The 16860-nt window shown below is 40.9% G+C and overlaps 1 protein-coding gene across 6 annotated transcripts in view; it reads right to left on the bottom strand.

Moving 5' to 3' along the window:
• Positions 1 to 16860, bottom strand: part of SEMA6D (semaphorin 6D) — a 414582-nt gene that overhangs the window by 282726 nt on the left and 114996 nt on the right. The window contains exon 3 of one of the 6 annotated variants that reach the window (XM_061595391.1): positions 3305 to 3410. The exons of the other annotated variants lie outside the window; for them this stretch is intronic. The gene's annotated coding sequence lies outside the window, so the exon portion shown is untranslated. The remainder of the gene's footprint in view (positions 1 to 3304; positions 3411 to 16860) is intronic. 6 annotated transcript variants of the gene reach the window in all.

Below are 16860 nucleotides of genomic sequence, written 5' to 3'. Positions count from 1 at the left end.
GCAGTGTAGTCGTGCCTAGTTATACCTGGTAAAGATGCTGAATGCTATGTAACCTGTAAGCTGATTCATGAAGCGCTCTGAACTGGAATTTTCCATTTAACCTATTAAAGAAAAACACACTTTCATCTCTGTGTCTGTCTTTGACCGGTTTGGGCAGGGCAGACTGTCTCTTCCTTTATCCTCCTTTTCCAGCCACTCCACTCTACTCCATTCTATTCCCCCTCCCACCTGGTTGTCAGTTTTCCCCCCTCTCGAAGTCCGTATTCTATAAGCACTGAGCATTTACAGTCCTCTTTGGACTATTTTTGGAGCCTCTCCATAATATTCTTCTCCTTTCCCCACAAAGAGGCTTGTGGGCCAAATGAGGAGAATAGGCAGGACTAATTAGGCCTGCAGGCTGGAGGTTCCCCACTGTTGTTTTAAGAGGAAATCTGTCACTCAAACGTTAACCAACTGCAGTGACTAAGAACTCTGTGAGAGACTATTTTGAATAGTCTGTTACAGGAAGCTGAGTGTAGCTATTAAGATATTTAGACTGCTTTGGTTGGTTAGACAGAGAAGGAAAGGGGAAGACTTATTAAGGAGGAAGGAAAGTTCTAAAACAAATTTGTTTGCAGTCTGACACCATGTAGGGAAAGGTGAGGATTTCGATTCAGTTTGCATTTCAAGCAGAATTTATCAAATTCGCACTTTCCAAAGCAATACGAGAACCGAAACACAGCCATCCTTCGAAATTCGCATTTATTAGAATTTCTGAATGCAGTCCACCAACTAAACAACATTTACAAAAATGCATATATCAGGGGAAAGTGTGCATAAAAATGAATACGTGAGTGAAGATAACATGCAAAAAGGCATGAGATGATGAGAAACGGCTTGCAAAAATGTGTACCTTTGTCAAAACTGCCTACAAAAATGTGTTTATTTGGAGAAATGTGCACTAAAATGGTGGAGAATTTTCATGAGGACTTTTTTTTAAAAAAAATCGGAGATCGCTGTAGATATGTAGAGAACTGAATTTAACATTGGAAAAATGAGAAACTAAGAGAACCGAAACTGGCAGATCTTTCCATCCCTACATGTCAACTCGGTCTTAAGGGTCCATCTGAAGGCTTTGGTATTGATTATATTATGTTTCTAGATGTCAAGCTGCACCCGTATTCAGATAAACCAAAAGCACAGGAAAGAGCGACGGCTTCTTCCAAAGTTGTTAGGAGACCCCTGTTCTGAGTTACAATTCCTAGAGTTCACAGAGTGACAATTACCACAGTAGTTTAGTAATCAATCCTTTTTAAGTCTTTTAAAGCTTTTAAGCTTTTTTAAAAAAATGTTTTAAAAGTTGTTTTGTTTTAATGTATTTTAAGGTCTGTTTTTATGATGTCTTCTAGTGTTTTTAGTGCTTTTGTTTGCCACCCTGGGCTCCTGCTGGAGGGCGGGCGGGATATAAATCAAATAATAAATAAATAAATAAAATCCCTCTTCCCAGGGGACTCTGGGAATTGTAGCTCTGTGAGGGGAGTAGGGGATCTCCTAACAACTCTCAGCACCCTTCACAAACTACACTTCCAAGGATCCTTTGGGGTAAACCGTAACTGTGCAAAGTGGTATGAAAGTGCTTCAAATGTATAGTGCAAAACTGGGCCACTGTTTGATAGTAGCTTATTAGGGCATAAGAAATAATAACAACATCCTAACCTAAACCTCCTGTTTTAACTGCTGTGATTGAATTATTTTATTGTGTATTTTAATTTTCTGCATTTATATTCTGCAATTGGTTTTATACTTGTAACCTGCTTAGAAGTCACTTGGACAACTAAATGGCATTATTATTATTATTATATTATTATTATTATTATTATTATTATTATTATTATTATTAAGGTTTGGAAGCATCATGAATTTGGGGTTACCCTGAGTCTGCCAAAACCTCCTACCCTCCCTTCCTCTCCTTAACAAAACTTCAAAACGACCAAGTTAACCTAAAGCTCTGGATTATAAATTATACAAAAATAAAAAATGCAATTTTGTTTCGTACTGTAAGATAAAACAACAGCAGATAAACTAAGGATTTACTCCTTATGCTGTTTGTGGCCAGATACCAGTTCATAGTAAGTGCTGCTTAAAATGAGTTAAAATGAGGGCCAGAAGTAAAGCCCTCTTTGGTGGCCAAACATTTATAATTCATAGGCTTTAGTATAAAAACGTTGCAAATGGAGTAGATATGAAACCGGTCCAAGTGCAAGATATTTAGATTCCCTTGAGTTTCTGATTCCAGTACAAACATCCAAATGATGATAATGATTTTCAAAAATCATTAAGAAGCCATAAGGAGGCATGACCACATGCTCCTGCACATGTCTTTTTGATGGTGCTGTTTTGGTTCCATAAATGACAGCACTAAAAAAGAACACTGAACTGGAATTAGAATATAAAATGATGAAACCCTCTCATCCTACATTTAATACAGAAAAAGGGAGAGAAGATATATGCTATACTTGTTTGAGAGCTAAATAATACCATTGAAATAAAAGCGGCAGGGTGGAGAAACAGGTCATCAGAATATTCTGTTAAGCAAGTCCCATTGAAATGAATGGGAACCATCCAAGGACACTACTGTGCCCTTTTGTGGCTCCCATTCATTTCCATGGTGTTTGTTTCCTCAGAAGAACTTCCTGGTGGCTTCTGTCCCAAAAAGGAAAGCCACGATGCAACAGAGAGCAAGTGGTGAAAGATTGAGGGTACAATCCAAACCCATTAAAATGCATGGGAGTTTTGCCACAAAATAGATCAGTGGGCTTGCAACCTCATGAAGAATAAGACCTAGCACTGCAAGACAGAAAAGGGAGGTGGGGGATAGGAATGAAAAGAAAACATCCGAGAGAGAAATTAGCAAGAGAAGCCACACATTAAATCTAAGAGCAGGTCATAGTTAGGAAAGTATCTTTTCTTTTTTTAAAATAAGCACTGCTTTATGTTGCAGTGAAAAATTTCCATGACACACTGTTCAAAATGTAGCTTATTTTATGGCAAAATAAAATCATAATAGGGAAATACTTTTTGCGGTCTTAGCAAATCTTATCAATAATCTAGGACATTGCAACATGAGTCACGACTCTTTCAAACAGGGAAGGAGGTTAATTTACAAAAAAAAAAATCTGTTTAACACTATTTTCCATCCTGTTCAGCCTGTTGTTAGCTGCTGCCTACAATATATTCAAAGCAATACACATAAACCTTCCAATAGTAGGCCTGAGACCAAGGTGGGTGCTGTTCACAAACATTTGGAGCAGCTGTAATAACTGACCCCTTAAGGTGGTTTTCCAGAGCTTGTCCAACGTAGGGTAAAGCTGCCCATTTAGAGTGATGGAAGAGCTGGTCGAAGATGAATTCTCAGCTGGCTGCTGGTTTCTCTGTGACATAGGGATGGAAAGATCTGTCAATTTTGGTTCTCTTAGTTTCTCACTTTTCTCATGTTAAATTCAGTTCTCTGCATTTCTGCAGCAATCTGCATTTAAAAAAAAAAATCCTCTTTTTGCAAGCCATTTCCCATCACATCATCATGCCTTTTTGCTTGTTATTTTCACTCATAAATTCAGTTTTTAGGCACACTTTCCCCTAATATGTGCATTTTTGTAAATATTGTTTAGTTGGCAATTGCATCCCAAAATTCTAATAAATGAGAATTTCGAAGGGTGGCTGTGTTTCGGTTCTCATATTGTTTCGGAAAGTGCGAATTTGATAAATTCTGCTTGAAATGCGAACTGAATCAGAATTCTCACCCATCCCTACTCTAGAGGCAAATAGTGTGCAGTGTGCCAGTTCCCAAAGGAACATATATTCTGCTTTTCTATGGAAGCACCTGATGTCGACTGTTGTAACTGTTTTATAATTTTGTATTTTATTGTAGCTTCCTCTGGAACCTTGTGGTAATGGGCGGGTGAGAAATCTAATAAAATAATGATAACCTCTGCTGTCACTTCACTTTTTTCTCTTTCAAATAAGATATTTTCTGGGGGGGTGGGTTGCCTTAGAAAAGGGGGGAGAGGTGGAGAGGTCAGCAGGCACTCAGAGCACTTTCAGAGTGTCCGAATCGAACACTCGAATCATCCCCAAACACTCGGAGGTGGCCAGCAGTGTGATCACCCATCCTTCCCTTCATCTCATCAGAGCTTTTCAAAATGTCATCTGCAACTCATGGTCATGAGCACACAGAAAGAAATCGTTGTTGAAACTACCTTAAAAAATCAAAGCTATATTATAACTACGCTTTCAAAATCTGATATAATAAAAGCGGTGCTGAGCTGCACACACCCAACATGGGAATTCTGCAGTTTAAAAGTTTTATATTTGGGGAAGGCGGTGGGAGTGAGCAATGTTTAACTCTGAATGGCTGTTAATGCTGTAAAATTCGTAAGTAGCTTGGAGGGCTCCGCCAGTATCAAGACGACATACATACAACTGTAGAGGGCCGTGTATATCTCTGCAGGATCTGGTAACACGGTGAAAGCCTTTCAACAAACAGCAGCTTAAGTAAATGAACAAGGAACGGTGGTCTGGTTTTATCAGCAGGCTGGCATATTGCCAGGGCATGACACAGAAAGAGGAGCCAGCCACAAGGGGAACATTTTGTGGATGAGTTCATCTTCATGCTCAAAAGACAGCAAGATGGCCCACTGGTACAATTAGTGTTCTAGTGATCCAAATCAACTTCTACGTCTCTGGAGAGAAAAGTTAGCCGACTCATTCCAGGTTGATGCAGGTAAATGTAGGACAAGCAATCCTTCTCGTATTATAAGACATACACTGAAGCACAGTTCCTTTAGGATATTCTTTGCAGCTCTGAATCTGAAGGAGGGCTGGCTGATCTGTGGCTCTACATGGATTCTGACTCTCATTAGCCCCAACCAGCATGACTAGTGGTCAAGGATGATGAGAGTTCTAGTCCAACAATATTGGAAGGCTGCAGCCTTCTACAGTGTATCACTATGGGTTCTGGAAGGGAGTCACTAATATACCTGCAGATCAAAGGATTTGAACCAATGGGCCACTGCAGGTAGAGAATGTCACCCATTATTGGTGGAAGCTGGTCCAACAGGGCAAATATGGCTGCGCCCCACCAGCCTCAGTTTACTCTCAGCCAGACCACATTAGTGGCGGTGGCTGTCAGCTTCCTCCTCCTCAACTCAGTGTTGCCCTTCTAGAATCAGAAGGGAGGAGGATGGGGACAAACCTACAGTTAGTTGGCTCTGCCTGTCATTGCCTCTGGCTCCACCTACTATTGGGCTCCCTGCCTTCCGCCCCACCAGTCCCAATAGACACCATCCACCACCGTCCATCATGTATTTGTTTGTTCTTTATGTAGTCAAAATAGGGTAATATTTCTTTACTTGAGTTCTACAGCCACTTGCAAACAGGGTCAATTCTAGATTAGATATACATTCTCCTTGTAGGGAATCAATTGCAAAATTGGCTCTAGTAAGTACAGAAATCTATTTTCAACATATAAAAGTCAAGGAGGTTCCTTGTGTGTCTGGTCATTTTATTTGATATTGACTATTTTAGTCACAGGAGTATCTGAGTATTTCAAGCTCCTTAATCTGTTGTTGTTTTCCTTTTTTTCCCTATAGGTCAGTGATTGAAATAAATAGTCCTGTTTGAGTATCTATACGAACGATGTGGGAGAATATTGATTCAGTTCGCGTTTAACCTACCTAACTCACACTTTCCAAAACAACATGTGAACCGAAACACAGCCATCCTTCAAAATTCACATCTCTGAATTTTGCACTGCAGTTCTCCAACCACGTACTTGGAGAAGCATATTCTGGGGTACAGTGTGCATATAAATGCGTATGCTTGTGAAATCAACATACAAAAGTGCATTATATTAGGAAAACTGGTATGCAAAAACGTGTATATTATACATACAATATGCATATGTTAGAAGAAATTCACACCAAAAACGTAATGAATTTTCATGAGAACCTTTTTTTTTTTTTTTAAATGCAAACTGATGTACAGTTCTGGTCGCCTCATCTCAAAAAGGATATTATAGAGTTGGAAAAGGTTCAGAAGAGGGCAACCAGAATGATCAAGGGGATGGAGCGACTCCCTTACGAGGAAAGGTTGCAGCATTTGGGGCTTTTTAGTTTAGAGAAAAGGCGGGTCAGAGGAGACATGATAGAAGTGTATAAAATTATGCATGGCATTGAGAAAGTGGATAGAGAAAAGTTCTTCTCCCTCTCTCATAATACTAGAACTCGGGGACATTCAAAGAAGCTGAATGTTGGAAGATTCAGGACAGACAAAAGGAAGTACTTCTTTACTCAGTGCATAGTTAAACTATGGAATTTGCTCCCACAAGATGCAGTAATGGCCACCAGCTTGGATGGCTTTAAAAGAAGATTAGACAAATTCATGGAGGACAGGGCTATCAATGGCTACTAGCCGTGATGGCTGTGCTGTGCCACCCTAGTCAGAGGCAGCATGCTTCTGAAAACCAGTTGCCGGAAGCCTCAGGAGGGGAGAGTGTTCTTGCACTCGGGTCCTGCTTGCGGGCTTCCCCCAGGCACCTGGTTGGCCACTGTGAGAACAGGATGCTGGACTAGATGGGCCACTGGCCTGATCCAGCAGGCTCTTCTTATGTTCTTATGTTCTTAAACATGGAGAACTGAATTTAAGATTGGAAAAGTGAGTGAGAGAAATTGAAATGGACAGATGCATTCTAATTCACCCAGATTCACCCTATCCCTAATCCCTGAATTTGTGATCACATCAGTGGAAGGGAATGAGGCTGCATTTGCTGTCCTCCACTATCCTGTCCCCTGCTAGTCATACCTCCTTCTTTCCCACCCACATGCCTGTGAAGCAGGGAGCCTGATCTATATGAGTAGCCCCTACAGGTGATTTAGAACCTTGATCATATAAGGTCCAAATCGTGAAGGGCGTTCACACAGAGAACTGGTGCATGAGTGGGGCCAATGCGCACGGCATCCCTCTTCCCCTCTCATAACTCAGAACACTTAGGTACAAGGGCCCAAATGGTTTTAGCATATTTGCTTGTTCACTTTATTATACATCTGCATGTGGTGTTTTGTTTATGAGTTGTGGCGGCCTATGCAATAAAGTTGGTACAGATGTATTGGACATATATATCATACACACAAATATACATCCAATAAATCATGGGTTGCCAGCCTCTGCGGGCTGGTGCGCGCATCTGGAATTTTGAGAAAGTTCTGTGGGAACCAGTCAGGAAATGTGGTGTAACACAAAATGGCTTCCACCTCTTAAAAAAAAGTAGCAAAAGAGACAACAGCACAAAACGTGCAGACATGCCTCCCCATCAGCCCTTCCATCAACGAGGGAAAAGACAGCTATCATCTGCCACTGCTGAGCTTCTGGACAGAGATGATGATGAGATGATGATGATGATAATAATAATTGGCTTTTTTGTGATGTACTCTCCAGAGCTTGGAAAAGTTACTTTTTTTGAACTACAACTCCCATCAGCCCCAGCCAGAATGGCCACTGGATTGGGCTGATGGGAGTTGTAGTTCAAAAAAAGTAACTTTTCCAAGCTCTGATACTCTCTGATACAGGGTACTTGCACCTCTTTTTTTGGCTGTCCATGGCAACTAGTCTGTGCTGGCACCGATGACATTTTTATCAAGTTATGAGTACCAGCACCATATTTTTTTATGAAAAAAATGGAATAACAATAAAAACAATAACTGTTGTTAACTTTATATCCTGCCCCTTCCTCCATAAAGGAGCCCAGTGCAGCATCAGAACAGAAGGGAGGATGGATGTCCATTCCTGACATCCATTGCAAACTAGGTATGTGGAAGGCAGTGTGTTCAATGCAGGAAAGACTGAGCCAAGACAAAGAGGAAGAGGGCAGAAAGAGCAAACAGTCTCTCATGCATTGTGGATTTTTGAAGGGTTGTCAACAGAGTCCTTTCATGGGTGCCATAAGAAGTACTGGTGGTCACGCTGGTGCCCTTGGACACAACATTGGTGACTTCTGCAATAAATAAATAGCAATTACAATGGCTATTTCCTTCTCATTTATTTCAGAGCTGCCTACCACATGATAACATTTTTCTAAACCTCTAAAAAGTTCTAATGGTGAAGGGTTGGGGTTTTCCCCACTGAGTTGAAAATTTGATTACTTTACGTAAGATTTTATTTGATGTTAAAATTAAAATCCTAGTGAGCTTTTAATATCCAATCTAGAAATTAAAGACTTCTCTCTAGAGACGGTCAAAGAGTTTGATTACACGGCACATAAAAGGAGTTTATCACCCTGTGAGTGAAATCATATTGTTATTCTAGCATTAGGGTGCAAATGAAGTCTCCTGTGCAAAGGGACACAGGGGCAGGATAATTCAAGAAGCTAAACCATGCAATGTATTTGGCAGGAGAAGGCAAAAGGGGTGAGAAACTGCATTTAAGGGAAGGATAAATTTAAGGGAGAGTCTTCTATGTAGAACAGCTGGGGGATGGTGAAAGAATCACTGTTCTATGGTGCAGTAGGAAAAAAGGAGAGATCATGTGACAGGCTGGGAGAAAAGAGAGTAATTTAGCCAATTTCCTGTAGATAAAGAGGGAAGGAGATAAGAGAATCCAACCTCAGGTTCTATGATGTTTTGTATGTGTGTGTGAATGCAGGGGGAGGGGAAAGGAGGTGGGAACAATGTAAAGCTGGGGAAGAAATTCAATTCAGTTTGCATGTAAAGGTGAACCTAACTAATTTGCACTTCCAAAACCATATGCGAACTGAAACGCAACTCTCCTTCGAAATTCCCACTTCTAAGTTTGCAATGCAGTTCTCCCGCCAAGTAATATCAAGCAAAATGCATATACCAGGGTAAAGCATACATTATACATACTGCATGCTATTAAGAGAAACTGTTTTGCAACAACAAATGTATGTTAGGGGAAATTCGCAACAAAAGGGCTTTAAAAATAATAATTTGAGAACAGATGTGGAAATGCGGAGAACTGAATTTATGATTGGAAACGTATCAAACTGAGAGAAATTCAGGAGGAATGAAGAATACTGAAATGTAGCTTCATTGACTGTAGTCCTTGCCTATGGAGATAAGACATTTACAGTCTCTTAGATGCCAAAAAGCTCCCACCTCCTGACAAAGCTACAGTTGCATACCATGAAAGCTAAATTGCTTTTCTGGGGTCCAGGAGAGAAGGAAACGGCATACCTGTGAACAGATTTAGATCATTTCAATTGAACATTCTAGTCTTGCCAGTTCTAAGTCTATCACTCCAAGCCAACCTGAAATGTCCAGGTGGAGGTGCTGTCTGCGCCTCCAGGCCAGTGAGGAGGTAGGAGTCACTGCCTCTCTGGTTGCTAGTCCATAAGAGAAACACAGGCCCTGATCATGTGCAGGCTGTGTTCTGCACTCAAATTACATGTGCAAACTCGGACTCTGCATTTATCAGATCATATAAGGGAGAATTTATGTGAATACAACTTGACCATAATCAGGTTCTATGCACAAGGTATGATCAATACATGGAATTCAGGGAGGGGGGCCTGCTGCTGTGCTCTCACCCCTATTTATTTATTTATTCCCGTCTCTCCTCCAAGGAGCTCCCGGTTCTCACCTACCCATTTTATCCTCACAACAGCCCGATGAAGTGCAGAGGGACATCGGAAGCTGTCTTATGCCGTGTCAGACCCTTGGTCCATCTAGCTCAGTATTGTCTACGCCAAGGTGTTCTTCAACCTTGGGTCCCCAGATGTTGTTGGGCTACAATTCCCATCACCCCAGCTAGCTTAGTAAATGGTCAGGGAGCTGTAGTCCAACAACATCTGGGGACCTGAGGTTGAAGAGTACTGGTCTACATTGACCAGGAGCGGCTCTTCAGGATTCCAGCCAGGGTTTTCTGCCAGCCCTGCCGGGAGATGCTAGCGATTGAACATGGGGCTTTCTGAACGCAAAGCCGATGCTCTACCACTGGACTATGCCCCTTCCCCTGACTTGAAGTAGGTTAGGCTGAACAATAGTGACTGGCCCAAAATCATCATGGTCGAGTATAAAACTGAACTTGGATCTCTCCACTCCTAGTCTGACACTCTAACCCAGCCTTTCCCAACCAGTGTGCCTCCAGATGTTGTTGGACCACAATTCCCATCTTTCTTGACCATTGGCAATGCTGGCTGAGGCTGATGGGAGACACACTGGTTGGGAAAGGCTGCTCTAACCACTATACCACATTGACAATCGTGTTCAGTCCCACTACTTTTTCATGTATTCTGTTTCCAGTCGTTTGGACAGGGTTTGTGTGAACAAACGTTGTTGGGAAATGCAACTGACACCCTTTTGCTAACCCCTGTGCTATTTTCATCAAACGCAGCAGCCCTGTGCTTGAAAGCAATGATACAGCACATTGAGAAGTGGAGGACTAAACACAATTGGGAAAACCACTCAAAATTATGACGGACATTGCACATTAATGATGCATTACTAATTCATGAAACCGTTATTGCTGTACAAGATTATATGCCATAACTTATATTTTAATGCAATACCAAAATGGAACATCTTTCTTTGATCATTTCCATATTAAAGAAAAACCCATAATTTAAAATTCACAGTGATATTAAATGGTGCCTGATATGCAATGACAATATTTTTATATCTCACTGTCAGAAAGATATTCTAAAACTACTTTAAAACTAGTAAAACTGTGAATGGGTAGTAAAACAGCTCAGAGCTAGAGCATGGAGTTTGTAATCAGAAGGTCACAGGCCAAATTCCTAGCAATTCTAGGCAGAGCTTGGAAAAGTTACTTTTTTGAACTACAACTCCCATCAGCCCCAGCCAACTGGGGCTGATGGGAGTTATAGTTCAAAAAAGTAACTTTTCCAAGCTCTGATTTCTAGGTCAGATGGGGAAAGATCCTAAAATCCTGGGTATGGTTCCTGGTCAGTGCAGATAATACTGAGCTAGGTTGAGAATGGTAGAGATAGTGGAGAAATTTGATTCAGTTCACATTTGAAGGCGAATCTATCAAATCCACACTTTCCGAAACAATGTGAAAACTGAAACAGCCATCCTTCAACGTTCACCCTTATCTAAATTTTGCAATGCAGTTCTCCAACCACACAATGTTTATGAAAATCCATATATTAGGGAAAACTGCATATAAACATATTAGTGAAAATAACATACAAAAATACATTATATGAGGGGAAATCGCTTGCAAAAAATGTGTATGTTAGCCAAAACAGCATACAAAAATGTGTTTATTAGAAGAAATTTGCACTAAAACGTTGACAAATTTCCAGGAGGTTTTTTTTAAAACAACACCACCACACAAATTGCTGCAGAAATGTGGAGAACTGAATTTAAGATTGGAAACATGAGAAATTGAAAGAAACAAAATTGACAGATCCTAGTCAATGGTCTGACATAAAGCAGCTTCCTATGAAGAAGTCCAGCAGTCAACCAGGAGCTATGTAATGATTATGCACGTGCTTCCTTTTTGCATTTGTACACCTGTAAAACACCAATCCATGAGTACAAAACATGTACTCGGCCTCTAATATATTGGGCAGGGGATAAAATTGTCTGTAGAAATCTCTGACGGCAAAAATGCTTAATTTTTTAATAGCAACTCCAAGAGGAAAACTGAATCGTAAACCTGTAATTTCAGGCGTTTCTAATGCATTCAGTTTTCCTCTTGTAAAAAAAGGTAAAGGTGTTCTCGCACTTGTAGTGCGAGTCGTTTCCGACTCTTAGGGTGACGTCTTGCGACGTTTACTAGGCAGACCATATATATGGGGTGGCATTGCCAGCCTTTCTTTACCCTCCAGCATATGCCAGGTACTCATTTTACCGACCACGGATGGATGGAAGGCTGAGTGGACCTCGACCCCTTTTACCGGAGATTCGACTTCCTCCTTCCGTTGGAATCGAACTCCGGCTGTGAGCAGAGCTTCGGCTGCGTTACCGCCGCTTACCACTCTGCGCCACTGAGTTGCTATTATCCTCTTGTAGTTGCTATTAAAAAAATAAGCATTTTTGCTATTAGAGATTTCTACAGACAGTTTTATCTCCTGATGAAAGCCCAACATATTAGAGGCTGAAAAGTGTTGGGCTTTCCTAAGAAATAATTTTTCTCTTAGAGTTTGGGGTTTTTTTTCTCTTTCTTTGTGGTTTTTGTTTCCTGAACTACAACTCCCACCAGTCTAACCAAGCATGGCCAATGGCCAGGGATGATGGGAGTTGTAGTTCAGCAATATCTGGAGAGCCACAGGTTCCCCACACCTGGTGTAGGCAATATTATTATTATTAAATTTTATTTATACCCCGCCTTTCGGCCAAAAGCCCTCAAGGCGGCTTACTGAACTAGACGGACAATGATTTGACTCGATATAAGGCAACTTCCTAAGACCACCAGAAAATTTGCTCAAGCTGTACACCCTTCTCCCAAGCATTTTCTGCCACTAGCTGTCTTGAGGGAAGAATCTTGATGATTTGATATACTTTAAGATTGCTCTTGTAATTTTATAAATGTATATTGATCTCTCATGTAAGCTGCATTGGAAGGAGTTGTATACTGAATTGTGGGATGTAAACAATTGTAACAAATATAAATAAATGAGATACATCACTGCAATTTTAAAAAATCCAATATAATAAAAACTACACCCAAACACAGTAAGAAGAGGACCTTATAAGTGATGGCATCTCATTTATGGAATGCCTCCCAGGAGAAGCTCACCTGGCATCTTCCTTACAGGCATTCTGGTTCCATGAGAAGTTTTTTCTAATCTCCCAGGCCATTTAAAAATATTTGTTTTAGTGTTCTGAACCATAGCTTTATGTGCTGCAGGTTTGCTAGTTGTCCGATTTTATTAGTCTCTTTGCTGGAATTTTTTAATGCTGCAAATTTTTTATTATATTCATTTTTTTACATATTGATTTTATTCAGAATATATTATATTGTTTGCAAACCACCCTGGAATTTTTTTTAAATGAAGGTGATATATCAGCCCTTCCAAAAGCAAAAATATACCATTAACTAACTGTACTCACTAGTACTAACTAGCTCAGTATTGATGACATGGATTAGCATTGGCTCTCCAGGATTCCAGGCAATATTCTTTTCCAGAGATTGGATTTTGGACCTTTGCATGCATGTCATAGTGATGTGAGGTGACAATGCGCTTTGAAGCCCCAAATTCTGTGACTTCAAAGTGCAGCATCAAGCTGGTTGCAAAAGACTTTCATGTGCTGTGCTTTGGCTGTGCATGCCTGTTCCCAGAAGAGGAACAGTTATGTGCAGCCACATGAAGCACACTGAATCCTTCACTCATCAGTTGATACACAGGAAAGGGTTAATTCTCCCTCCCACCATAGACCCAATTCTGATCAGCACCTCTCACCCCAGCAACTGATTTTATAAAAAGGAAAAAAAATAAAAATTAATGCATACATACATTTACTTTATTGCCTAATTTGGCCCTCAGATGTTAACTTGATTGCTAATGCTCTCCCCCTCCCCCTCTTCTATTTAATATAAGGGCACATAAAGCAAAGTTGGCATAACTGTTTCCTTGACATTTGGAATCCCAAATTGCAAACAAGAAACCAGCCAAGCAGTCAGATTCTGTACACTTGGAGGCTGGACTTGGTTTCAAGTTAAATGAAGAATTTTGTCTTCAGGTTTTTTCTAAGATGAGGGCATTGTTGAAGCTCACCAGCTCTCAAAATAAAGCCTGGATGTGTAAAAATATTGCCAGCTGTTTCCTTATGTTGGATTTGGCAGCTGCTTCTGGAACGTACTAAGTATGTGTTTCTGGGTGAAGAAGGAAAGTATGAATTAAAAAACATATGCGCTCTCTCTCTTTTGCTCCTTCCCCACCACTGCAAAGGATGTGGTGGGGTGGCAGCATAGCGAGGGTCCCAGATGAGGCAAGGCATGCAGGTGTTCATATGTTACCTTGCACCATGCTCACACAATAGCTGGCACAGAGGCAGAATATCATAGGGTAGCCATGTGTCTTTCATTGCAGAGGACAGTTCTTTCTTTGATGAGCTGTCCAGTTGAAGTCTGGTTTAAATATAAGGACCCATAGGGCTGTATCCAACAGGCTAGTGCACAAGTTCCTGTGCTAGGGGATGGGTGAGTTCTAAGGTTGCGCAACAGAGGAATCAATGCAACAGTTGTGCTAGTGGAAACGTGTTGTGCAACAGATTGTGCAATCTATTGTGCACAAAGTCATCCGGTGATGCATTCTCTTGCACAACATTCCGCTGTCGCAAAACATTTCACCAGTGGTATATGGATATTGCCAAGTGATGTTAACTTAGTGCTTTGTGTACAACACATCAGAAAGGACAGCGGGATCCTTCAAGCTGCCCATCAATAGTCAGCACCTGGACAGGAGACTGAGCAGGCACCCAGGTCAACTGGCCATAGTCTTCACCCTGTGGGAAGATGGAAGGATGGAGGAGAAATCTGATTTTGTTTCTCATTAAAATAGAAACGACATCATTTGCACTTCTCAAACCAATACATGAATCAAAACAAAGCTACCCTTCAAAACTGACACTTCACTGAATTTTCTGATGCAACTCTACAATAAAATAATATGTACAAAAATCCATATATTCAGGTTAAGTATGCATAACAATATGTACATTATAAGAATAGGTAAGGGAAACTGCTTGAAAATGTGTATATTAGGAAAAACTGTATACAAAAAAGGAGAAAGTCACACTAAAACGGAGAGGAATTTTCACTAGGATTCACCACTAGCTGCAGAAATGTGGAGAACTGAATTTAAGATTGGAACAATGAGAAATGGAGAGAAATGGTATTGCTAGATTTGTCCATCCCGAGTGAGATGCCTTGTATTTCTACTTAAATTATAGTAATTATTTCTAAATTTGCTTCCAGCTATATCAATTTGCATACGGACATTTTATGCAAAACGGTGTCCTCTTTTTCTGGTGATGCACAACTGGTCATCTGAGTCCCTATTTGCTGCTTGTCTCGGCCCTGAGATTGGGTTGAAGCAGCATCAGCAGCAAAGTACAGCTCTGCAAGTCCTTTTACTATTTGTCAGCCAAGCCTTCAGCAAGTAGAGTCCCAACAGGCCACCATAGTGGCCATGAGCATCTGCAAGGGGCCAGTGGGGCTGTTGCTGCTCTCCCTGGGTGAACCCTAATCTTTAAATTCCCATTGTTCATTTTGTTTTTGAACAACCAAGGTCCTAGCACTTATATAACTCTAGATATAAGGCAAAATGGCTATTTCCCTCCTTTGTGTAAGAGACACGAGCCTGCTCCCGCCTTTTAGTGTTTTTAGCCAATGAATGAGGTCATAGCAATGACTGACATTTAGGAAAGCAGATCTTGCCAATTAGACAAGGCTGAAATGAAGCATCCACTATCTAGAGAAGAAACTTCTTGGTTTGTGTTTAAGTCTTTTCTGCTAGTGCCCCAAAGAAAGCAATTTATATATCCAGAATTTAAGTGCAACTGCAATTGGGGAGTAGCATGTCAACCTAAAAACAAAAGGTTTTTAGGCTGACATACTAAAAACAAAAGACAGGAGTTCACGATCTGTCTGCCAAAGCGGACAGTGAGACGAATACAGGGCATAACAGAAAATGATGCCTTCTTAAGTTTAAGTTTAGAAAAATGAGAAACTGAGAGAACCGAAATTGACAGACTCACCCATCCCTAGGGTTGAGGTGAAAAATCTCCCCTCCCTGTACTACATAGGGATGCATCCTGGAAGGAATGGAGATATACTGTAACATTTTGTTGCAGTCCCACTGGTTAGACCCTATAATGATAAAGCAGGCTGGTGAAACTGCAGCAGGTTACACAACCATATTCAGTTTGGAATCCTTTATCTCAAAACCTGTTTGCAATGCAAAATTACATTATTAATGATCCAAAATTACTAATCACGCCTCTTCTTCTTCTTCTTCTTCTTCTTCTTCAGCTTTGAAAAATATTCAGACAGCTCACTAAATGATTGTATAGGAGCCTGGACACTGACTCATGAGTTCTGCAGAGAAATATATTACCATCTGGTTCTATGAACGTAATTATGCTGTCGCTTAGACCTGACTGATCACCTTTATGGTGCAAGAAAACCATGTGATCGGTCCTGCTGTATAATCACTCTTAAAGCGTTCTTAAAATACAAAAGGGAAAACGCAAGAGGCAAAAGAACAAATTATCTGACACGGAAGGCAGGAAACACACATTTAAAAATGAAAATAGCTTTCTTAACAGATTGTTATTTGGAACCAGATAAATGGGGAAAGCACCAGCACTCTTTGCATGCTACTGGTGTTCTAACTATGTTTTGTTTTCTCCACCATCACCTGGGAGTCATGAGGTTTCTTTTCCCCTTCCTGCAAAGTGCCCTCATTCAGTATTACAAGAAACCAATGAATGAGGACAAGTCAGAGGTCTTTTTTAAAAAAAATTAACTATATATATTAATGATTCATCTGAAGGCACAAGGTCTTTTGGCAGGTAGTAACATAACCACAGGCAGGACATTAAGGCAACACCCCCTCCCATTGCTGTACCCCAGTAGCTACCTCTGAACTTGGAGGTTGCATATAGCTAGCATGACTACTAGCCTTTCATAGCCCTATCCAGCTTGACAGCCCTGCCCCTGTGCTCTTGCAGGTTCATATGGGCACAGGTGGCCCTTTAAGGAGCTGAGAAGATCTTTGCCTCCCATGCCACCTCTCAATCATCCCTGATAGAGATGGGCTTCACCTCTGCCCTTCCCCTCAGCAGCAGCAGCAAATCACCTCATCAGCCTCTCCTGGGAAGAGCAACAATGCAACCA

Source organism: Rhineura floridana, chromosome 14, assembly GCF_030035675.1.
Source record: "Rhineura floridana isolate rRhiFlo1 chromosome 14, rRhiFlo1.hap2, whole genome shotgun sequence".
Lineage (NCBI taxonomy): Eukaryota > Metazoa > Chordata > Lepidosauria > Squamata > Rhineuridae > Rhineura > Rhineura floridana.
This window is presented reverse-complemented; position numbering and strand designations above follow the sequence as displayed.